The 26,606-nt window shown below is 34.5% G+C and overlaps 1 protein-coding gene across 2 annotated transcripts in view; it reads right to left on the bottom strand.

Moving 5' to 3' along the window:
• The window catches only part of LOC114349529 (glutamate receptor ionotropic, kainate 2), a 599,640-nt gene extending 573,989 nt beyond the window's left edge, over positions 1-25,651 (bottom strand). For both annotated transcript variants that reach the window (XM_050643108.1, XM_050643113.1), the window contains exon 1: positions 25,554-25,651. The gene's annotated coding sequence lies outside the window, so the exon portion shown is untranslated. The remainder of the gene's footprint in view (positions 1-25,553) is intronic.
• Positions 25,652-26,606: the final 955 nt, after the last annotated feature.

Genomic DNA, 26,606 nt, shown 5'->3' with positions numbered 1-26,606 from the left:
CTTTTTTTCACCACATTCCTGTTTCAATATTGTTTTATTTTTATGTATACTGGAAAATTTTATCTTCTCAATTGAGTGCATATTATACCTGATATTGTTTTTTCTTCCTTATTCTAGTCTTAGTCGCAGTCTTATTGTTTTTTCTTCCTTATTATTGATATGATATGATAGAGTTCCTCGAGAGATTCTGTGGTGGGCACTCAATAAGAAAGGAGTCCCTGGTGAATATGTAAAGATTGTGAGGGATATGTATGAGGGAGTAACGACTAGTGTTAGGACAGGTGTGGGAGAGACTGATAAATTTCATGTGAAAGTAGGATTGCACCAAGGCTCGGTGCTTAGTCCGTATTTATTCTCAATAATTTTGGACCAGATAACAGCGGAACTACAGGGTAACATTCCATGGTGCTTAATGTATGCTGATGATATCGTGTTAGTAGGAAATAGTGAAAGAAACTGAGAACAAAAACTGAAACAGTGGGGACAAGCACTGAAGGAAAAAGGTTTAAAACTTAGTAGGACAAAGACAGGGTATTTGCAATGTTCATTTAAATATGGAGTTACTACAAATAAAATGGTATCTTTGGATAGTGAACTGATTGTAAAAAAACAATAGTTTTAAGTACCTGGGATCATGTAGTAGAATTAGGGCTGGATGGATGAAGTGGAAGGAAGTGAGTGGTGTGCTGTGTGACAGGAAAATTCCAATGAAGTTGAAGGAAAACAGCCATAAGACCGGCTATGATGTACGGAACTGAATGTTGGGCAGTGAAAAAGAAGGAGGAACAACGAATGCATGTGGCGGAAATGAGAATGCTTAGATGAATGAGTGGTGACAAAAAAGGATAAAATTAAAAATGAGTATATTAGGGGAAGTCTAGGTGTGGCACCAATTGATACCAAAATGAGAGAGCATAGTTTAAGATGGTTTGGTCATGTTCAACGTCGAGACGCTAATCACCCAATACGAAGAATTGCTGAAGTGCAGATTCCTGGAAGGAGTAGGAAAGGAAGACCAAAGAAGACGGGGAGGAGACGATTAGGCAGGACATATTGGTAAAGGGGATTAATATTGATATGACCCAAGATAGAATTGTATGGAGAAATGCAATTAGGGAAGCCGAATGATGAATTCTAGTCTTAGTCGCACGTTCAGATTGTCGCTCCAGCTTTTTCGAGGTCGATCTATACTTCTCCATTCCATGGACGATTTGTCTCGAGCTATTCTCCTTCCTTCTATTCTGCTAATATGTTCATTTCGCTCTTTTTTCCTGCAGAGCAACTACCCGTTGTTATCGTCTACCCCACATTTATTTCTTGTGTTTTCACTTATTTTTCTATCTACAAAGTCTTACAGCTCTCTAAAGATGTTGTGGTGGTACACAAGTTCCCGCAAGGAATTGGGACACGTCCTTTCGTATAGAAATGCTATGTCATAATATTATAATTACAATTATTGTATAACTTATTGCGACAGTAACAAAGTTCAAAGTACAAAAAATGCAATAAATCAAAGGTACTTTTACTAAATTTTGATTGTAGTTCATTACCATAATATATGGTAAGTATATATTAAAAACATCTAGGATAGGATATATTATAAATACAAGTTTGTATACATGACAGTCTCTAAAAAATCAACACTTCTAGTTATATGCTGTTAGTGATCTCATAGTAAATCATGACGAACAAACCTAATATGAAAATGACCAAAGAGATCAAGTATAGTCCTGAAAGAAACAGATGGTAAAAAGAAAAAGCCCCAAGAAGCGGGTCTAATTAGGTTAAATGCCTTAAAAGACCTTTCTCAGCAAAATGCTGTAAAATCTGGTAAGGCATGTTAAATGAGGAAATCAATAGAAAGAAAATACCACGAAAAAGAATTATTCGAAAAAACTGTTAGACAGCTTAATACGCCAGTCAAAGGGAACAAGAATTGGTTATTACCTCCGAATTCAATCCTACTGCATGGATTTTAATGAAATTTTGGAAATAGCCTCTACTTATCTCCTAATTCAAAGTCTACCCTATGCCGATGTGCGCTTTTATCTTGGTGGTGGTTCCCACCCCCCCTTGGGGGTGGAATTTCTTGGTTAAAATAACCACGGAAGTGGCTAGAGAACCTAATTCTAAGCAAAAACTGTTCTATAATTTTTTTTTTTAAACTCAACAGTTTTTGAATTATTCGTGGTTGAAAATTGGCCATTTTCATTTAAACATCTTTTCGAACGGTTTTTTGCGAATACCTTAAAAACTATGCATCTAACTAAAAAAACGACATAAAACATTTTTGTATCTTATAAAAAGACAAAGAGATTAGTTCATTCATAAATCTTCTCGTTATAACACAAAAAGAGATATGATAGGTGAAAAAGTTTGTTTTTTGCTACATGTACAAATCGGTGTATTCAACATGAAATAACAGAGAGACGGTTGAATTTAGGTGTATAATGCTACCAATACCTTTTGTAGTGCTTGAAAAGGCCTTTAAAATAAGCAATATTAAAGGTCGATTACATTCAAACTAAGCGAGATATGCTGCAAAAAATATTGATGACTAATGTATTTTAAGAAAAAATGAGAAGTTTATTTGACCCCTCATCCACCCAGAATTTTAATGCATCACTTTACTTCTACAATACCTTTTATTATAGTGTTATTTCTATGTTCAAAAAGTTGGACGGGTTTTTGAAAAAAATAAGATCAATTTATAGAGCGCATTTTTAAATTTTCTTAAAAATTTACTTTTTCTACATGTAACTTGAAAATGATAAGAGATACAATAATTAAAAATAAAAACAAATATTTTACCTAATAAAACCCTACATTTTTGTTTGTTATCTTTTTTTCGTATTTCTTATCATTTTTGAGTTACATGAAGAAAAAGGAAGATTTTTAAGAAAATTTAAAAATGCGCTCTCTAATTTGATCTTATTTTTTTCAAAAACCATTCATTTTAAACCCGTCCAACTTTTTGAACATAGAAATAATACTATAATAAAAAGTTTTGTAGAATGAAAACGATGCATTTAAATTCTGATAGATGAGGGGTTAAATAAAATTCTCATTTTTTCTTAAAATACATTAGTCATCAATTTTTTTGCAGCATAATATCTCGCTTAGTTTGGATGTAATCGACATTTAATATTACCCATTTTAAAGCTCCTTCGAAGAGCTACACAAGGTATTGGTAGCATTATTCACATAAAATCGACCGTTACTCTTTTATTTCAAGTTGAATACACCGATTTCAGCATGCACCAAAAAAACTCTTCTCACCTACCACACCTCTTTTTGTATTATAACTAAAAGATTTATAAAGGAACGAATTTCTTTTATTTTTTATAAGCTACAAAAATATCCTATATAGCTTTTTTCATTAGATGCGTAGTTTTTAAGATATTCGCAAAAAACCGTCTGAAAAGTTGTAATTTTTCATTGAAAACGGCAATTTTTCAACCATGAATAACTAAAAAAGTATTGCGTTGTCAAAAAAAAATTATAGAACAGTTTTTGCTTAGAATTGGGTTCTCTAGAAACTTCCTTGGTTATTTTAACCAAAAAATTTTCCACCCCCTAGAAGAGGTGGGAAGCACTCCCTAGATAAAAGCGCACATCAACGTAGGGTAAACTTTGTTTCTTGTGCTCTTCTCTACTTACTATGAAAATATGAAGTAAATCGATATAGTAGGATGGGATTCGGAACCAAATAACCTCATTGACTGCCCTATAAATATACAAAAATCTCACACATTCGTTAAAAAATTGAAAAAATCTAACACAGTCGTTAAAGAAAAGCATGGGGAGCGTCTTCATCGAATAAACGGTTTGATGATAGATATTTTTCGCGCCCCACGCTTTTCTTTAACGAATGTGTAAGATTTTTTAAATTTTTTAACGGATGTGTGAAATTTTTGTATATTTAATGTGTGTCTAAACTATCTAAAACAGATTGAATTCTTCGAGATTAATGTTTTTATTTTTGCTTTTTAGTTGATTTTTTATAATATTTTTAATTTTAGTCACTCGTAACTAAAGAAAAGTTTTTAGTCTTACACTTTTCAAATAATAAAATATTATATCGTCATGTTTAAAGAAAGAATGTATATGATCACATTTTTTGCATATATTTCAACATTTGATACATATATGGTACAGTTTGTGTAATTTCTTCATACATTTCTGAAATAAAAATCATTATTTACACCTATTACAGTTTTCGCAGTCTTTCCATCTCTTCTAATGTTTTACTATTGCACGGTGTAGACCCTGTTAATTCTCGCGATTTACGAATTCTACTGTTTAAATTCTACGTTAAAAACACTAATTTTTTGTTGACTTTTGTTAGTTTTGTTTCGTATCGTATTGAAATTTGACACGAATAAGCGCCGATGTTTATATAAACAAAGATGTGAGTCTTCAAAATCGTCGCTGCTTAGGATGTTTATAAACATGATGTACAAACATGAAAAGTAGTCGGAATCGGCAAAAAATTTGAAACTTTATTGTTTATTTATGAAGCATAACGTAAACAATTAACACAAAAAAGTGAAATTATGTATAGTTCATATAATTAGCCAAAATCTGTAAAAGTTTCAAGCTTCTACTTAGTAAAAAACAAAAGAATTTAAGCATCTTCCATTAAAATTGTTTTTTTATTTAAACAATTAATAAACATAAAAAAAACTTTTATTGACTAATCGTGTATTGTTCCCGCGAATGCATATGTCTGCAAATTTTCATTCATTTGCATTGAAGAAAAGGCAGTCAAATTAACGTCTAAATATTTGACCCAAACGATTAAACTAAAGAAAAGCGTTTAATAAGATAATATATAATTACAATAACTTTTATATAGTTTGTTCCAAAATGTCGATGCATTTTTATTTGTAGACGTGGAGAACCAATTTTTCCTTGGCGCCCAAAGTTATTAACGCGGAATAACACCCGGAAAACTACAGAAGTCTTACATGTATTATTTAAGTGTCTGATTGCAAACCATCGTACTGTACAATTTCAACACCATTTAATCGCACCAGAACATTATTTAGGTGCGTTTACAATACAATTACATCAATCACCGTGTTATCTCAGTGGACGCATCATAAACCCATTTCATACACAGAACTCAAACTGATCAATAGCGATGTATAAAAATAGGAACGACTATAAATCTTGCAGATCCATCTGTCTGGATTCTACAACAATTGAAATCAAATTCCCATACGAAACAAAACTGGATATTAGACTGGAGCGAACGAGAGTGGAAAGGATCCTTTATAGGTTATATATTATCTAGGGAAATGTGTTGTTAGATATCAATCAGCTAAATATTCAGAATATACTCAGACAGTTGATCTTGTTATACGATACGTGTGTATCTTTGTCTGGGAAAAGTTTTAAATAAATGAAATAAAAATTGGGAGGGAGAAATTAAATGGAAATATAATCTGTCCGTCATACGATTTTGGTTTTAGGAAAATAAGAATTTGAGTGTGTCTGTATGTACGCCTGTACTATGGAGGTACAATAAAATGGCTCATCGGTCACCAGACTTAACTCCCCTAGACTTTTGATTTTGTAGGAAACTAAAGACCAGTTAGTACAGGTCAAGTTCCAAATACAAAAAATCCATAAAGCGCCGGGAATAGATAAAATTCCGGCAGAACTACTCAAATAAGGAGGAAAAAATTTGACAGAACAGATATGACAGCTAATACAAGAAATATGGAGAGAAGAGAAAATCCCCGGAAATAGAAGAAAATAATGATCTGCCATATTCATAAAAAAACCTGAGACAAACTGTTATTTAGGATAAAAAATACGCATATACTCACAAATATTCTTAATAGAAGACTTCGATAACAAACAGGACATAAACAAATACTAGCCAAAGCATGGGAATATGACAGAGACGTTTGCAATATCTTTGTATATTTTAAGCAAGCCTATGATTCAATAGATAGAACAATAATATCTGTCTACATATATTCGGTTTCATAACGTCTTACGACGATGTCATACTCCCAAACGCCGCTGTATTCTGTGATGAGTTAGGTCTTCATTTAGATTTCGAGCTCTAATCGCTTTCCTAACTCCCAGATTCCAGCTCTGTGGTGATCTTCCTCGTTTTTTCTTCTCTGGGGGTTGCCACATCATAGTCTTTTTAGGCAATCTTTCGTCTCCCGTTCGGCTCACATGCCCATACCATATGAGCGGTTTTCTCTCAATATCCTCAACAATAGTGCCCTCTACACACTCTACAATACTATCTATGAATAGTATATTGCAAATATATAGCATATCATCAAAATTAATAAGACTAGTGCAAATGACCAAGACAGAAACAGAAACACATGTATGTATTCAAAGACAGATCACTGATTTATTTATGATAACGCAAGGACTGAAACAAAGCGACGCGACAGACGTTCTCTCCAATGCTTTTTAATCTTGTTCTTGAATATGTAATTAGGCGGTGAGTGGAAATAACATACAAACAAATCTACCCAATAAACGGCACACGCAGATGATATAAACATAATGAACAGAACAAAGAATGCGGCGGAAGAAACCTACGTTGAGTTGAAACAGATTGCAGAAGTTGTAGGTCCACAGTAAGTAAATGTAGACGAAGCAACGAAGCACTAAAAAGCCCAAAACCTAGGAATTTTGTGCAGTAAGATGAATCGTTATGGAACTTTTTGCATTCGATTAGAGAGAGTGTCAGACAACTTTGTGAACTAAATTCATCTAGGGCAAAAATTTTTGTGATAAGAAAATGTATTTTAAAAGTGCATCTCGAAGAGGTGAAAATGAAAAATTTAGAACTTGGGAAATATTGACGGAAATTAGTTGAATTTTTATACTCGAGGGTTTTGGGGATCGCTGAGCACGAATTTCATATCGGCTATGGTCTCCAAGGTACTTGGTGCCCACGGTGGAGCTCGTCGCCTAGAGTTTCATGTTATAATCATTAAAAATCAGTCAATATCCATTAGTCAGGGGGTTTTTGGGGTCGCCGGCCACGAATTTAATGTTGGCGATGGCATCCAAGATACCTGATGCCCAGGGTGGAAGTCGTCGCCTAGAGTTTTTAGTTATAATTATCCAAAATCAGCCAAAAACTATTACCCTGGGGGTTTTGTGGGTCGCTGAGTACGAATTATATGTCGGCGATGGTCTCCAAGGTACCTGGTGCCCAGTGTGGAACTCGTCGCCTGGAGTTTTATGTTATAATAATTAAAAATCAGTCAATATCCATTAACGGAGGTTTTTGGGGTCGCTGACCACGAATTTAATGTCGGCGATGGTCTCCAAGATACCTGGTGATTAAAATGGAACTCGTCGCCAGGAGCTTTTAGTTATAATTATTCAAAATTAGTCAAAAACTATTACCCTGGTGGTTTTGAGGGTCCCTGGGTACGAATTTCATGTCGGCGATGGTGTCCAAGGTACCTGGTGTCAAGGGCTGGAACTCGTTGCCTAGCGTTTTATGTTACAACTATTCAAAATCAGTCAATAACCATTACTCGGGGGGTTTTTGGAGTCGCTAAACACAATTTAATGTTGGCCGTAGTCTCCAAGGTACCTGGCTCCCAGGGTGCAACTCGTCGCCTGGAGTTTTATGTCATAATTATTCAAAATCAGTGAAAAACCATTAATCTGGGGGTTTTGGGGGTCGCTTATTACGAATTTCATGTCGGCCATGGTCTCTAAGTTACCTGGTGCCCAGGGTGAAACTCGTCGCCTGGAGTATTATGTTTTAACCATTCAAAACCAGTCAATAACCATTACTCGGGGAGTTTTTGGGGTCTCTGAGTACGAATTTCATGTCGGCGATAGTCTCCAAAGTACCTGGTGCCTAGGGTGGAACTCGTCGCATGCAGATTTATGTTATATTCATTCAAAATCAGTCAATATCCATTACTTCGGTGTTTTGGGGGTCGCTAAATATATTTTTCGTTAATAATTTTTCTTAAAACACTTTTATATTATATCCTAAAAAATTACCTATTTAAAAATTATTTTAAAATTTTGTCGCTTTTAAAGCAGTTGTCGTTAAATTTTGACATAATTAGCATTTCAAGGGTAATTAAGTTATATCAGCGATTTTTTGTGTTTTCTGCGGATATAATTTAAATTTTTAGATTTCTAGTCTGCTTTTACATAAAAAACAGTGGTTTTTAGAATTCTTTAGCAACGTATTAGTATATTATAATGTTGATGGATTACAGTCGAAGGCCGATATGATCAACCAAAAAAGAAGATGTATATGGTGATTTTTCTATTGACTTTCTTGGGTGTGAATCTGTCTTTTTATTTTACTGCTCCTGGTTGAAAAACAAAGCATAGTATATATGTGAATACCTCCAAGCTACACTTTTATGTAGTTCTGTTCTTTTAAAATTTTTTAATTAATTATAAAAAAACATCTAAAAAGTGATACCGTATTTAAAGCAAAGTAAGTTTTTAATGTTGGTGTTTTGAAAAAGTCATATATTTCATACTTATTAGTTTTGTTAATTACAAAATAAATAATATTATTATAATATCAAGCCGTTTAAGATTGTTATTAAAGGAATTTTCCTTATCTACAGTCTATAGCTGCGCTGTTTTATAATTTTGGTTTCCGAAATTGCGGAAGAGAGAAATTTGTGTAACTTCAAGTAAGAAAATATATTTTTTATTTTATTCTACTTTTTTATTAATTTTTTTATTATATTATACAAATAAATTGATTATGAATACGTGCACTAACATTTAATTTAACACGTATTTTTTAGATTATTGTATACCTACCTTGAAGACCATCGCTAACATGAAATTGGTGCCCAGCGACCCCTAGAACCTTCATAGTAATGGTTATTGACTGATTTTGTATGATTATACCATAAAACTCCAGGCGATGAGTTCCACCTTGGGCATCAGGTACCTTGGAGACCATCACCGTCATGAAATTCATGTTCAGCGACCCCCAAAACTCCCCGAGTAATAGTTTTAAATTATTTGTAATAATTGTAACATAAAACTCCAGATGACGAGTTCCACTTTGGGCACCAGGTACCTTGGAGACCATCGGACACATGAAATTATTGTTCAGCGACCCCCAAAATCCTCAGAGTATTGGTTATTGACTGATTTTGAATAATTATAACATAAAACTCCAGGCGACGAGTTCCACCCTGGGCACCAGGTATCTTGGAGACCATCGCCAACACTAAATTCGTGGCCGGCGACCCCAAAAGCCCCCCGAGTAATGGATATTGACTGATTGATTATAACGTAAAAGTCTAGGCGACGAGTTGTTACAGTCAAAATTACTGATTAACTTTAAATCATCTCAGGTACATGATTAAAGTATTTATAAGCTAGAACATTCGTTGTAATAAAAACAATTTCATCAATTTGATTAAATATAAATAGCGTAAATTCATTAATTCGATTTGTAGGTATTTTATGTTTTTTATTGTCATTGAAATTGGTCATTTACTCTATAGCTGACGTTTGTTTGATTCTAGTTGAATACATAGCGTTGACAATTCTTCCTTTTCGTATCCAATATGGTACCGCTTCTGGTTATCGTATTTTTGTTCGTGTTTTATGTTTTGACAGACTTTTAAATCTGGGCCCGGATTACGTACACTCGATACGCATCGTATCCGCCATGTTTTCCCATAAGGCGCTACAGTAAAACATGGCGGATACGATGCGTATCGAGTGTACGTAATCCGGGCCCTGTCAAATCAAAGTTCTATTTTTAAAAGAAGAATGTGACGTAGTTGGTCACTTAGCAGCTTGTAAAATCGAAATTGTTGATTTGAACGTCACCGCCGAAGTTTTTAAATGTCTGATTTTTGAAAATAAGGATCTATCTGATCCATCCATTAATTTGGGATCTATAAATCAGGCTTTTGAACAAACTAGTAATTATTGGAGTTAGTAAAATTCATTTTGAGGATATATTACTAGTTTAGTCCAATTTTTGGGATAAAATACGGCTGTGTTGTCATTTCTTCGATTTGGTAAGTGATATTTGCATATTGGGTGATCGATTATGTGTGACAACGAGTAAATTGTTCTAGATACGAATGAATGTTTGGTTTGAGGCCAGAAAACGGGTTTCTGTATCGAAGTTGTACTGAAGACACGTGATCCTCTGAAAGCTGGAAGACCCCATCGATTTTGGGTAAGTTATGCTATATTACATCCCACCTCGGGGGGGTTTAAGGGGTACTTGTGAATTTTAATAGTGGGATTAATGCTTGTTTTGTTTTAGGGTTTTTCCACGTGGTTTTTATTTTGGGGTTTGGATCTCAATAACTGGATTTCAGATGAGTTACTTTAATTATTTTGATTTGTAACCATTTAATTTGCTTATCTTCTTTTTTTTAATCTGTAGAATTTGATAATTTAGGTTGCGGTAATTTATTTGTATATTTTATTTGTTGAATTCAGGTATCTTCATTAGGTTGTTTTTTTTTAATTTATTAGTATTTCCTTTTATAATTTCTTATGTACACGGCTCTTGATCGGATAGTCAATTGTTTATTTTCCGCTACGCGTACTCGACCTTACCATTCGCAGAGCTCTACGATTGCGTCTCGAGATTTATAAATTGCATTTTTTTATATACGTTTATATTTTTTTTGTTGCTACCCATATTTAGGTAATTTACCCAGTGATCAGGGGTCGTTGTTTGGTTCAGTTTGGTTAGTTTTTGTAGTTAGTTTAGTGTAATTTTTAAAAAAGTGTTCAATATATTATGTGTTCAATTAAAGTGTCAAAGGTGTAGTATTATTCCGATTCTTTTGGCAAATTCGGGAATTTAGGTACACTGGATTGGTGTTTGGGGCATGAATTTGTCTGGCGCCCTCTTTAACAACAAAATAGTAAAATTGGGAATCCACCCCATCTCCACTGTATAAAAGCTAGCCCGCAACACCTGTGCTCTCACCTCCAACGAATTTTGTGTTACGTTGTGAGGTGGTGGCATTTTTGGCGCCCAACGTGGTGGCGATCTTGAAGATCTTCTTCTTCTTTGACACTTGTGGAATATTGGACAATTTTTGAAGACCTGGAAGAATATTCGTTTGGGGATATTTGGTGAAGTGAAGTTTGTGTTATTGTGAAAGTGAAGTGAATGTGAAAGATGCCTCGTAAAATTAACGTGTATCGATTGAGCCAAGATGAACTCACCTATGAGTTGAAGATTAGAGGATGTGCCACTGGAACGGTGGAAGAGATGCGCCATGCACTGACTGCGGCACTTAGGTTGGAGAAGAGTGGAGACAGCATTAGCTACCCTCCGTATCCTTTTAATACTGAGGAGGATGTGTCTGCTGTGAACTTAAAACTCAATGAGCTCGATCCGATGATTTCTGCCTTTACTGGCACTACAGCTAGTAATGATTATAACAAGTTCACATATAAATTACATTGTGTGTTCAATAGACTGGAGCATATACCGGAAGGTACCGAAGAGAGACCAGCATTACTGTCAAGAGTATTTGACTTATTGGGTCGTCTGCAGTCAAGAGCCGAAGAATTGGAGAGAACTATGAGTGTACCAGTCCATCTGAGTTTGCTGGCTGACCAAACTGAAAATCTACATATAGAAGGCGTAACAGCACATACATCAAGCCTGATAGCTTCAAGGGTTCCATGTACATCTTCTCAAATTCAGTGCATACCTCCCTCAAAATGGAACTTGAAGTTTTCTGGTGATCGGAAGGGCACATCGATAAGCGCGTTTCTCGAAAGAGTAGAAGAACTTAGAATGGCGAGACATGTCACGAAAGAGACTCTTCTGGAATCTGGCATAGATTTGTTTGATGGCAGGGCATATCAATTCTATTTGGCTTATAGAAACCAGATCGCTAATTGGGATGAATTTGTGGAGCTCTTAAAAGAAGAATATTTGTCTCATGATTACAACGAAAAATTGTTTGATGAAATTCGTAGACGCACGCAAGGACCTGATGAATCGATTGGAGTTTATCTAGCAGTGATGGCTGGATATTTTAGGAGATTGACTTGCCCTATTGATGAACCGACCAAATTGAAGATATTAATGAAAAATATTGCACCATATTACCAGACACAGTTGGCGTTATTAGAAGCTGATTCTATTGCAAAGCTTCGTGAATATGGAAAAAAATTAGAAGCCAGGAAGGAAGCAGTTGAAAGCTATGTTCCACCTAGCAGACGAATTGGCAATGTTTTAGAACCAGATTTAGCTTATGTAGCGGTCGACTCGTCTAGCAGCGTTAGTGTGGATAGTTGTCAGGATCAGTCGACTACATCAAGTGTAGTTCGTGGTGAAGTGAAAAACGCAGGACCTCCGAAAGATATCGTTTGCTACAGATGTAATAAACCAGGACACCGAGCTATTGGTTGCACGGCACCAAGGACCACGCGTTGTTTTAAGTGCAAAAAGGAGGGCTACACCGTTAAGACATGTCCTGATTGTTCAAAACTACGACCTTCGGAAAACTAGTTCCACTGCCTTTGACTGATCGAGAAAAAAGCAGTGGAAATGATGAAACCTCGATCGACAAAATACAAGTACTATTAGATTTTGTTTTAGAAAATGCTGTTGGTGACGAGAGACCATACCTGACTGTTGATATACTTGGAAAATCTGTTTTAGGATTGCTGGATTCTGGAGCAAGTAGGACGGTGTTGGGGAGTAAAGGATTAACTATGATTAGAGAGTTAGGTCTGCCCATGGATAACAATCGCCTAAATAGCTGCACAGTGGCAAATGGTGTTAGTTGTCGCAGTGTCGGCATGGTGGAATTGCCTGTTAAGTTGAGGGGTAGATTTAGATTGATTGAGGCTATGGTGATTCCAGACTTACCGCACCTGTTAATTTTGGGAGCTGACTTCTGGCGTATTATGGGTATAGTTCCGGACTTGCGTAGGAAGGAGTGGTGTTTTTCTAGTGAACCGGTGTTAGTCAACTCTATCGACCAGATGAGTGGACAGACGCGACTTAGTTCTTTCGAAAAGAGCAGATTACAGTCAGTTATTGATAGGAATATGGTACTTATGGGAAACGAACTTGGTTGTACAAATGTGGCAGAGCATACGATTGTCACGAATAGTCAACCCATTAAACAACGCTATTACAGAGTCAACCCTGTTGTCCAGGAGCAAATTGATAAGGAGCTTAATGAGATGTTGAAGTTAGGGATAGTTGAAGCTTCTAACAGCCCTTGTCCTCGCCAATACTTTTGGTCAAGAAGAAAGATGGCTCTTATAGGTTTTGTGTTGACTACCGCAAATTAAACTCAGTGACAGTTAGAGACAGTTACCCATTGCCACAAGTTTCTGATACTTTGGATAAGCTTCGAAATGCCAACTATTTGTCAAGTCTTGATGTGAAATCGGCTTACTGGCAGGTGCCAATGGCTGAAACATCCAAGCAATTTACGGCATTTACAGTACCGAACCGTGGGCTTTTTCAATTCAAAAGGATGCCATTTGGTTTGCATAATGCCCCTGCTACCTGGCAGAGACTTATTGACAATGTGTTGGGTCATGATCTGGAACCACATGTCTTTGTATATCTTGATGATGTGGTTATAGTAAGTCAAAGTTTCGAACAACATCTGGCCATATTGGAGGAGGTGTTTCGGCGATTAAGGGAAGCTAACATCACGGTCAGCCTTGATAAGTGTCAGTTTTGTAGACCGCAGATGAAATACCTTGGGTACGTTATAGATCGGAATGGGTTACATGTAGATCCAGAAAAGGTCAGGGCAATGTTGGAGATAGCAACCCCAAATAACGCTACCGAAGTGCGTCGTATAGTTGGAACATTTTCGTGGTACCGAAGATTTGTACCAGATTTTTCAACCATTATTGCCCCAATAACAGCGTTGATAAAGAAGAAAGCAAAGTTTCTATGGACCGAAGAGTGTAGCAGATCTTTTAGAAAGATCAAGGAGTGTTTGGTAGCCGCACCAGTTTTAACATGCCCAGATTATACCAAGCCATTTACGGTTCAGACAGATGCGTCAGGTTATGGGATTGGAGCAGTACTAGTGCAACCGCATGAAGATGGTGATAGAGTGGTGTCTTATATTAGCCGTTCCTTAACTCGCCAAGAGCGTAATTACACTACTACAGAGCGTGAATGTCTAGCTGTATTGTGGGCTATTGAAAAATTGCGCCCTTACTTAGAAGGTGTACCGTTCACGGTCATAACCGATCATTATAGTTTGCTTTGGCTGCAAAATTTGAAAGATCTGACTGGACGATTAGCACGATGGGCTGTAAGGCTACAGCAGTACGACTTCAAGGTAATCCATAGGAAGGGCAAAGAAAATATCGTACCAGATATGTTGTCCAGAGCTGTTCCAATCGTCGATTGCATAGAGACCGAAGAGGTTGATGAAACAAATTGTGACAAGTGGTATCAGAAAATGCTGATGAAGGTTCAAGGATGTCATAGTAAGTTTGGCAGTTGGAGAGTCGAAGGGGGTAAACTGTGGAAACATGTGGCCAATGAGTATCCTGGGTTGTCATCCATTGATGAAAATTGGAGGCTGGTAGTACCCAAGAAAGATCGGCTTAACATAATCTTAGCAGCTCATGAACCTCCTACATCAGGGCATACTGGCGTGTTCAAGACTTATTCTAGAGTGGCTGAAAAGTATTACTGGCCTAAAATGAGGAATGACATAGCCAATGTTGTACGAAGATGTAAAACCTGCGCTGCTTACAAGCCGTCTCAGCAGAAGCCAACTGACAAAATGGTATCTCATCCTAAGGTTGACCGCCCTTGGGAAATGATCTCGATGGACTTGGTAGGTCCACTACCAAGGTCAAAGCAAGGCCATACATATATTTTAAATGTTACTGATTACTTGAGTAAGTTTACCCTATTGTTTCCCTTGCGGAAAGCTACAGGTGATACGGTGGTGAAAAAGGTGGAAAATGAAGTTTTCTTGATATTTGGAGTGCCTAGGATTGTAATATGTGACAACGGTCCTCAATTTAGATCCACCCAGTTTGGAAAATTAATGCAGACTTATAAGTGTTATGTGAAATACAGTGCTGCTTATCACCCCAGGGCTAACCCAACAGAGAGGGTAAATCGAACATTTAAAACTATGTTGGCTATGTATGTGTCAGATAATCACCGAACTTGGGATGAGAACTTACATAAAATTGCTTGTGCTCTTAGAACATCCACTCATGAGACTACTAAACTAACACCATACTTTGTCAATTTTGGTCGGAATATGAAATTGTCTGGACAAGATTATGCTGCTCTCACTGGGATAAATGACGAAGATGGAACTCAGACCGGGGATCTATCCAGAAATGAGTCATTTAGAAAAATGTTTTTGGATGTTAGGAATCGTCTGGAAGTTGCTGGGAATAAGAGTTGCGATAGATATAACTTGCGTTGTCGTCATGTCGAGTACCTTCCAAACCAACTTGTCTGGAGGAGGAATTATGCCCAGTCTGACGCTGCAAAATATTTTTCGCATAAACTAGCCCCTAAATTTATAGGCCCCTTTTGTGTGAAGAAACGGATATCACCGTGGACTTATGAGTTATGTGACGACAAGGGCAATAGCAAAGGTGTGTGGCATGCGAAAGATCTTAAACCGGGACCGACTGAGGAGTAGTATATTCGCATTCGTTATGTCTTCCATCATCATCCCGTGTAACACACCGGGTGGTGTTATGTTTATTATTTTTTTTTTGTTATTGTTTTTTTTTCTTTTCCTTTGACGGAAAAGAAGGATGACTGTAATCGAGTGAATGGTCAACCTTGAAGTATGTCTGGGTATCGTGGCTGAATGATTGTAGTTGTGATCAGATGTGCACTGTGACGCTGAGCTGATTTGTTTTTTTTTCTCTTTTAGAAATTTACTACGTAAATTTCTTGAAGTAGAGGGGGGATTTGTTACAGTCAAAATTACTGATTAACTTTAAATCATCTCAGGTACATGATTAAAGTATTTATAAGCTAGAACATTCGTTGTAATAAAAACAATTTCATCAATTTGATTAAATATAAATAGCGTAAATTCATTAATTCGATTTGTAGGTATTTTATGTTTTTTATTGTCATTGAAATTGGTCATTTACTCTATAGCTGACGTTTGTTTGATTCTAGTTGAATACATAGCGTTGACAATTCTTCCTTTTCGTATCCAATATGGTACCGCTTCTGGTTATCGTATTTTTGTTCGTGTTTTATGTTTTGACAGACTTTTAAATCTGTCAAATCAAAGTTCTATTTTTAAAAGAAGAATGTGACGTAGTTGGTCACTTAGCAGCTTGTAAAATCGAAATTGTTGATTTGAACGTCACCGCCGAAGTTTTTAAATGTCTGATTTTTGAAAATAAGGATCTATCTGATCCATCCATTAATTTGGGATCTATAAATCAGGCTTTTGAACAAACTAGTAATTATTGGAGTTAATAAAATTCATTTTGAGGATATATTACTAGTTTAGTCCAATTTTTGGGATAAAATACGGCTGTGGTGTCATTTCTTCGATTTGGTAAGTGATATTTGCATATTGGGTGATCGATTATGTGTGACAACGAGTAAATTGTTCTAGATACGAATGAATGTTTGGTTTGAGGCCAGAAAACGGGTTTCTGTATCGAAGTTGTACTGAAGACACGTGATCCTCTGAAAGCTGGAAGACCCCATCGATTTTGGGTAAGTTATGCTATATTACATCCCACCTCGGGGGGGTTTAAGGGGTACTTGTGAATTTTAATAGTGGGATTAATGCTTGTTTTGTTTTAGGGTTTTTCCACGTGGTTTTTATTTTGGGGTTTGGATCTCAATAACTGGATTTCAGATGAGTTACTTTAATTATTTTGATTTGTAACCATTTAATTTGCTTATCTTCTTTTTTTTTAATCTGTAGAATTTGATAATTTAGGTTGCGGTAATTTATTTGTATATTTTATTTGTTGAATTCAGGTATCTTCATTAGGTGGTTTTTTTTTAATTTATTAGTATTTCCTTTTATAATTTCTTATGTACACGGCTCTTGATCGGATAGTCAATTGTTTATTTTCCGCTACGCGTACTCGACCTTACCATTCGCAGAGCTCTACGATTGCGTCTCGAGATTTATAAATTGCATTTTTTTATATACGTTTATATTTTTTTTGTTGCTACCCATATTTAGGTAATTTACCCAGTGATCAGGGGTCGTTGTTTGGTTCAGTTTGGTTAGTTTTTGTAGTTAGTTTAGTGTAATTTTTAAAAAAGTGTTCAATATATTATGTGTTCAATTAAAGTGTCAAAGGTGTAGTATTATTCCGATTCTTTTGGCAAATTCGGGAATTTAGGTACACTGGATTGGTGTTTGGGGCATGAATTTGTCTGGCGCCCTCTTTAACAACAAAATAGTAAAATTGGGAATCCACCCCATCTCCACTGTATAAAAGCTAGCCCGCAACACCTGTGCTCTCACCTCCAACGAATTTTGTGTTGCGTTGTGAGGTGGTGGCAGAGTTCCACCGTGGGCACCAGGTACCTTGGAGACCATTGCCGATATAAAATTCGTGCTCAGCGATCCCCAAAACCCCGATTATAAAAATTCAACTCATTTCCATCAATATTGCCCGAGTTCTAAATTTTTCATTTTCACCTCTTCGAGATGCACTTTTAAAATGCATTTTGTTATGCACAAAAATTTTTGCCCTAGATGAATTTAGTTCACAAAGTTGCCTGACACTCTCTCTAATCGAATGCAAAAAGTTGCATGACGATTCATCTTACTGCACAAAATTCCTAGGTTTAATGCTTCGTTGCTTCTTCTAATGATAAATAAGTATATTATATAGGTAAGTAATTCTATATGTAGAATGCTGTGATTTTGACAATTCATAAAACTAACAATAATTTGACATTTTTATTGAGAAGTTCTGTAAAATAAATTGTATTAATGACTAAAGCTGACAGTTGTTAATTTATGTGTTTTCAAAAAATCTACAATAAAATTGGATTTTAATGAAAAAGTGTGAATGTTTTTGAGAGGCTACTTTTAACGATGATGAAATATTTTAAACCGATAGTACCTATTCTATGAAATCATGATGGAGAAGTCCAATGAAAAAAATTGTTTGAAGAATATTTTGTTTACAAACGTGTCTTCCTTCACAATTCCCATGAAACATAATCCATCAGTTGTACATTATGACTCTCAGTCGGTGTCTCAATATCTCTGTCTGTGTATAGGCAGTATCCACAAAAATTGAATGATTGGATTTGAATTTTGGAGATCGTATTATTGGTGCTTTTTCATCGAAGAAAATTTAATCGCAGTAAAATATCTTGAATTACTACGGCATCAAAAAATTATTACTGCACCTTAACATCTTCAAATCAATTTAAACAAAATTTAGTTTCAACAAGACCTTCAAATAATGCATAGGCCCAGACTTTTAAATTTCAATTTTGCTTGTGTGACGTTTTGTTTTGCAACGTGTGATTGGTACACAAAGTACAATATAATGGCTCCTCGTTCACCAGGCTTAACTCACCTAGATTTTTAGTTTTGGGTAAAACTAAAAACCAATTAATACATACAGGCATGAATATGTCGGCAAATGAACTTAACGACATGAGAAATGCGTTATTTCATAGATTTGGTTTCTGTTTGGGAAATGCTGGTGGTGGTGAAGAATTGGTTCTGTTTGAATTTGATTCGGTAAGGATTTTATTTGATTTATAGTTCCTAATTTCTTAGAATTATTTTTAATTTAAGTAGAAGTTTTGAAATTGTTATTTCATTTTATTTTTATAGAACTAATTTTATTTTCACACGCACTACTTCTAAAAATAACTAAAAAAATATGGTTTCAAAGATATCATTTGGAAAATACCAAATAATGTTCTATTTTTAATTAAAATAAGTAATTTTTCACACATTTTAATCTTAACTGAGTCATTCTCCTATAACTGATAAGTTTTTAATGATATTAATGTCCGAATGGTATATTATTTCACAAATAATGATATGAGTTCGAAGTCAGTTAAGAAGTATGATATAGTGTTAAATTTAAATAACTAGTTAAATACTGTCAAGTTGACAAATAACAACCTAAGTAAAACTATAGTTATAGTCCGTTCGCTAAACCAGACACAACTCGCTAGTGATTTTAGTGGGTAATTTTTTTGTTTTTGGCCAATCTGGCCAAAATTGGCAAAACTACTAACTATATAGTAATTATTAACTATTTAGTAATTATTTTTTTGCAAATTTTGTCAAATTGGCAAAATTACTTACTAAAATAACTAGCCAGTTGTGTCTGAGTTTAGACGGACTATACCACAATTACGTTACGACTATTGCTGGTAAATGTACTTATCTGAAAACTAATTAATTCAGAAATTATTAAAATTTTTTGCATATAAAGAATAATTTAGTCGGACATTAAACATTGAAGGCACCACGGGTATTATAGATAATAACCTTGGTACCTTAATAACTATAATTGTTGCAATTCAATCATGAATGCAATATTTTAATAAACTATAATATAGGATAATACATTTAAAAAATGTGAGAAAATCGTAATTTTCTTTTGTAGTTCAACCTGTATACCCTGTATATTTGTCAATGACTTCTGTTAAATTTAAATTTAAAACTAAAATATATTATTTACCTTATTATTTAAAGTAAATACTTATTTATTTATTCTTTCTTTGTGTACAGTGTGTTCATTGCATATTGCATAGCAATTATTTCTAAAGAAAAATGGTCACAACTCATTAAATATCTTGTATAGTGTAGTGTCAAACCCTATATTTTAAGAACAGAGATTGTAAGGGAAATTTTAATATGAGAAAATATACAGGGTGTCCTATTTAAAAAGTTCTATGTTTGCTTTACATCCTAGTTAATAATCACCCAGTAGAATTCGGCATATTATCCAAGTCTGGGGAATATAATTGCCTACATTTTTGCTAACTAAATTTATTGGATATTCTCAAATCTGTCATATCTCTATTTCTAAAAAACTAACCCTGTATAATGGAGATGACAGAAGTTATTGTAGTCATTGGAATCACACAAGGAAAAACAGAAGATATGACTACGATAACTGAGTTCTGGTTAACTGCAGTATAGAGGTTTTCAAAATATAGCGAATAGAATAAGGTGGAACTGTGATCAGGACAATAGTCTAAAACTTAAGTTAAGGAAACTAAATACATAAAGGAAACAAAATTCCATACAGAATATAATCGAGCACAAACAACTTTTGTAAAAATTGGTACCTACCCTTCTTTGCAGCCAGTAGTAGTACTTTGCAATAGTACTGTATTTAGTAGAGTTGGGGGAACTGAGGCTATACTTAAACGTTAAAAGCCTTATGTAGATATACCTACCCCTACTACAGATAGCTCTAGACAGAATGAGAAATGAGAGGTCCTTACAGGGATGAACCAAACAAGATAATTATTAGTATCATATTTTGTGTCATGATTTACAGTATAACGCAACCAAAAGTTTCAAATGTGGTACCAAGAGGTATAAATGACATGAAAGCTGGAAATTGAAGCAAGAACACATTAATAAGCTAGTCATTTGAAATGTGGTGTTACAGAAGGATGCTTAGAATAGCATGGACACAGAAGAAAACAAGCACTTAAGTATTGCAAATAATGGGCAAAAAATACGAAATACTATGACAATGAATTAACTAAAACGGAAAATTTAAAAGTCGTAACGAAAAGCCTAGTTGATTACTATTCTTGGAGCGTTGATTGAAGAAAAATAAACAACAACGAGGTATAAGAGGTGAGTTATCCCGACCATTTTCCGCCGTCGTTTTGGTGTGTTGAACGAATCCGACGGTTTTTCTTTTACCTATCCTTATACGAGCGTTGATCGTATTTCCTACATATCTTTTCCGCTGGCGAGCTGAGCTAGATTTCCTCTCCTTATATGTCCGTTTCATATTAATAAATGTAATTCCTAAATCCACGCGATCGTCGGTAGTATTCATTCATGTACTAGATATCGTCACATCAATCCGAACCTAATATTCCATACGTAGGTTCTAAATATATTTTATTAACGAAATTAACGAGAAGTAATTAAGGCTAATTATCTTATCATTTGTAATATTTTGATTCTAAAATAAATGTCTTAAAAAAGCGAACCTTCTGTTTTCGGCAGAATTTTTGTTACCTGGAGCAACAAACGCAACGACCACGTTACAACTAAACACAATAAAAATAAGAATGGTACAATATCTGGGACACGATATGAAAAGACAGTGACATGAAATGCTAAGACTGATAAAACAGAGAAAGGTAACAGGAGGAATGAGTAGAGAAGAAATATAGTAACATGGTTAAAAAATTGGATAATTGCAAATTTTTTAATTACAGGCTGTTACATTTTAAAAAACCCCTTTTTATACCACCTGAACTGCCTATGCAATAGTAAAAAAACTTTCAGCGAATATCCATATACTGGTGTTATTTATAAATTTTTATAATGCACCCCCATTTTTTTTGGAACCACCCAAAAAAAAGGAGAATTAATAAAAAAAGTGATTTTCTTGGAATCATTTACACACCATGCCCTTTATTAAAATGCTTCATGTATAATTTTGTAAAAAAAATAAATAAAGGGGGGGTTGAAAAATAATTTTTTTTTTACTTATTGACCCATATAGACGTATGCTCCATCAATTGGGTTTTTCATAAATATATATGATTATTGCAACATCCCTGCGAAAACTACCCCTATCCTTGAAAATAAACTGCAGAAACTACCCCTATCCCTTGGAGAGCATATTTTTACGATTTTCTCATTAGGTATTCATTTTTTTAAACAAAACTTACAGAATTAATGACCACTATTTTCTCTACAAATATTGTCCTATGCATTTTTTTCGTATAAGCAACCGTTACGGCACAGTGGCGCCGTAAACCTCAGAAATGGTTTGGCGGGCTCCAGTTTTTGTTTTTTTTTTCGTCACCTATTCAATTTCTTGATAACGTACTTATGGAAAATAAAAGAACACACTGTCTGATACACATTATTACCTATGCATATTTTATTTTTTTTGCACCCCAAAACCACAGTGGTGGCCCAAAATCAATTTTGATTATTTTCTTTATTAATTCTCCTTTTTTTTGGGTGGTTCTGGGGAAAATATGGGGGTGCATTATACAAATTTGTAAAAAACTACATGGATAATCGCTGAAAGTTTTTTACTCTAGCATAGGCGGTTCAGATAGTACAAAAGAGGGGTTTTTTAAAATGCAACACCCTGTAATTAAAAAATTTGCAATTGCCAATGAAACCTATACCAAAAAATCAGCCACTTATTTGTGATTAATTGCCGCAGAGTTTCTTCCTAATTTTCATTACGGTTAGGTAAAAATTTTTTTTTCAAAAATATAATTTTGCAGAAAATTATATCATCAGTGACATCATAGCAATGAACAGTGAAGCTTTGAAATCGGGCAAAAATATAATATTGTGTTGGATAAAAGCACACATTGGTATAAAAAACAACGAAATAGTAGATGATCTGGCTAAAAAAGCAACAACGAAGGAATCCACTCTGCATACTTATCAACTTCCTATGGGAGACATAATTTCTATTATGAGATCTATCAAACGGACGAAATGGCAGGAACAATACAATAATTCAGACAAAGGAAATTATTACAAAAAAATCCAGCCTACACTTCCCATCAAGACATGGTTTAATCAAGTTTCCAACAAAGGCTTTATCAAAACTATTTGTCGAATAAGAAGTAATCACTGTCTGACTCCAGTCTACAAAAGAGAAATAGGACTTGTAGATAATGATGAATGTTTATGTGGAGAGCTAGCTGATCTACAACATATGCTATTAGAATGTCCTTTACATTTTATTGAAATATCAAACTTTTTTGCCAATCTAGTTCAAATTAATGTACAATTTCCTTTTAATCTTATATACCTTTTACAATCAAACAATCTAGATGTTTATAAAATTTTGTACAACCATGTTAATTGTTTAAAATTAAAGCTCTGAGAAAAAAATAAAAAAAAATAAAAAAAAAAAAATAATAATAAAATAAAATAAAAAGTTACTAAGATCTAAACCTCCGCGAGGTTGAATCGGGTTTAGGTCTTAGCGCGATAAAAAAATATACAAAAAAAAAAAAAAAAAAAACTAAAAAAAAAAAATAAAAATAAAAAAAAAAATAAAAATAAAAAAAAAAATAAAAAATGTAATAAAAAAATTGTTAAAAAATATAATAAAAAAAATAATAAAAAAAACAGAGTAAAAAAAAACAGAGTAAAAAAAAAACAGTAGTACTAATAGTTTTAAATTTAGATACTAAGCATATATTTTGTAAAAGAGAGAATTCAAAACACATTGACTGGCCAGTTGGTTGCTTAAACCAGTGCCAATAAAACATAAACACACACACACACAAAAATTTTTTTTTTTAAATATCTTTTTTAAAAATTTGTTAACTTTGGGGCGCCACCCCCCACTAAACGGTGGATGATAGACATATGCTGTCGGGAAATAAATAATAGGAAATATAGTCCTCTTCATTTTACTATTAAGTAAATTTAAAACCACAAATTACCCCCTTTAAAGGTGTGAAAAGGGGGATCCGGGGCAAATTTTTTTAAGAAAAAGTTAGTCTCATAATAAGCACCCGTTGATATACCAGAAAAAAAAATAAAACCGGATTTGTGTTAATTTTGCGAGGTACCTCTGTTACCTACACTACCTGGAAAGCTTCTCAAAATTGTGATAAATGTAAACTTAGTGCATAGAAATCGGCCCACTTAAAAATTTGGTTATTTTTGATGTCTCATATTTCCTAAACCTGTTGGCCGATTTAAGTGATTTTTTGAACATATTATAGCCTGACTCTTTAACAATACTACTGTAACAATATTGTTGCTAAACAGGTAAATTTTCATTGTATACCGGGTGTACCAATCAAACTGTGTTTTTTTCTCAAAGTTCGCATCACCTTGTGGAATATTCTAGCACTTATAAAATACTGATATTAAACCCAACTATAGCCCCAGGTTTTATTAACATTCTGTTTTTTATTCATTTGTTTATGTTGGATAATAAGAAAGTTAAATACTTTAACAACTAGACATGTTCCTCATCAATACACAGTGTCTCTAAATAAGTGCGATAAACTTTAAGGGACAATTCTGCATGAAAAAATAATGACAGTTGGCTTCATAAACGTATGTCCGCAAATGTTTCATTTCCGAGATACGGTATGTTGAATTTTTTCTTACAAACTGACGATTTATTTTATTGCTTTAAAACCGGTTGAGGTATGCCAATGAAATTTGAAGGGTTTTAAGGCGTAGTTATTGCACATTTTTTGACATAAAATTAAGAATTTAATATTCACTATTAGCGCGCATAAGTGTAATATGACCGATCATATTACCCGTATGCACGCTAATGGTGAATATAAAATTCTTAATTTTATGTAAAAAATCCGCAATAACTATCTCTTAAAACCTAGCAAATTTCATTTGCATATCTCAACTAGTTATAAAGCAATAAATAAATCATCAGTTTGTAAGAAAAAATTCAACATCCCGTATCTCGGAAACGAAACATTTGCGGACATACGTTTATAAAGCCAACTGTCATTAATTTTCATGCAGATTCCCCCTTAAATTTTGTCGCACTTATTTAAAAACACCGTGTATTGATGAAGCACATTTCTAGTTGTTAAAGTAACTAACTTTTTTATTATCCAACATAAACGAATGAGTCAAAAAACAGAATATTAAAAAACCTGAGGCTATTGTTGGGTCTTAATTTCCGTATTTTATAAATGCTAGAATATTCCACAGGGTGATGCGAACTTTGAGACAAAAACACAGTGTGATTGGTACACCCGGTATACGATAAAATTTTTTACTTATTTAGCAACAATATTATTACGGTAGTATTTTCAAAGAATCAGGCTATAGCATGTTCAAAAAATCACTTAAGTTGGCCAACAGGTTTAGGAAATATGAGACATCAAAAATGACCAAATCTTTAAGTGGGCCGATTTCTATGCAAGTAAGATTATTTTAATAAGCTTCAGAACAACATTAAGATTATTTTAGTTACATTTTTAAATCTACAATAAATGGTCCAAATTCAAATTTACTCTACATCACTGATATGCTTGTTTTTGTGTTAAACCAACAATATTAGTTTTTTAATGAAAAATTATATTTAGAACACGACTTTTTATATAGAAGACAAGATGCGGTAATACCGTTTAATATATTAGAAGACCTGTTTTATAGTCATAGTTTATACTCAACAAAATATTTGAAAATAATTATAGAGGCCGCAATTTGTGGTTTTAAAAAATATATAATTATTCACTGTATAACTTGATATTTGATTTGTTTTCATCAAATCTTTAACTTTTGGTGTCATTTTTTGGTGACATTGCAGTAGCAATATTACTTTTGTGAACAAAATAGATTAAAAGAAAAATAAGCAAGACAAACAGAACGAAAACGATAATAAAACAGTCTCACACCCACCTGCAATATAGTGTAGATCTTCCAGGGCATCAATCACAAACCCGAGATCACAGGCAAGCGAGATTTCGATCGTTAGCAGTTTCTCCCGGCGATACGCAACCCTCACTGCAGCCTGGATTCTGGATTCTGGATTTCATCCCGCCATTCGGCGTCGGCGCCGTCGTCTGGATGGGGGCAGGCGTCGTAAGAGATAGCCTGGAAGCATTCGAGTGGACATGAAATTAACGCAATGTTTATCTTGGTCTTTACGTACGGACGTAATTGCCTTCGGTGGATATCCAGGAGCAGATGCTGGATAAAGGTCAGTGTTTCCTTAAGGAGTTCGTACGGGAAGAAGTAGGGTGAAGTTTTGTCGGGTTCAAACTCGGGATACTGTTGCTTTCAAATTTGTTCGGCGTTAGCGAACCAAATTCAAATAAACTTTTTAAAATGACTAAAATTTAAAAACCAATCACAAATGTTGTAGCAATGGTTACATTTATTATTTCCCAGATGAAAGCTTGAAATTAAATGAAATATGGTGTTTTGTGAAATTGGGTTTGCGGGTTCTGCTATATAGGCAGTATTTTATGTTTGAGGCAGTATCATCCAGGGTCATGGACGAGATGATTTGAAACAACTAGTATTCACAATACAGTCAATTTTCATTTCTGGCGCTATGTGCCACATCCTGGTAAACCACAATGGCCAGCAAGCTAGGCCATATAACAGCCATAAAAAAGCGAGTCCATAGCCATGTATGGCGGGAAAATTGAGCTGCGGTAGCTGGTGGTCTCAAAACTGAACATAGACAAGAGATCAAAGAATCTTAACGGTTATGTCTCAAATGGCAGACATCGCAATAATATTCACAAAAAGGTACATAAATAAGGATAGCAAGGGGCAACCATTTCATTATATTACCCTAGTGATAGTCATGGCTGAAAACAATAATACGAAACAAGTTACTAATTAAGATTTTCGAAACCAAAATACGGCAAAGAAATGGAGAACAAATACAGTTGAGCATTTCAGGTCGAAAATCAACGAAATCTCTTCCCATTAGTCATACAC

This window comes from Diabrotica virgifera, chromosome 1 (genome assembly GCF_917563875.1).
Source record: "Diabrotica virgifera virgifera chromosome 1, PGI_DIABVI_V3a".
Classification (NCBI taxonomy): domain Eukaryota; kingdom Metazoa; phylum Arthropoda; class Insecta; order Coleoptera; family Chrysomelidae; genus Diabrotica; species Diabrotica virgifera.
The sequence above is the reverse complement of the archived record's forward strand: the minus strand, read 5'-3'. Positions and strand labels throughout refer to the sequence as shown.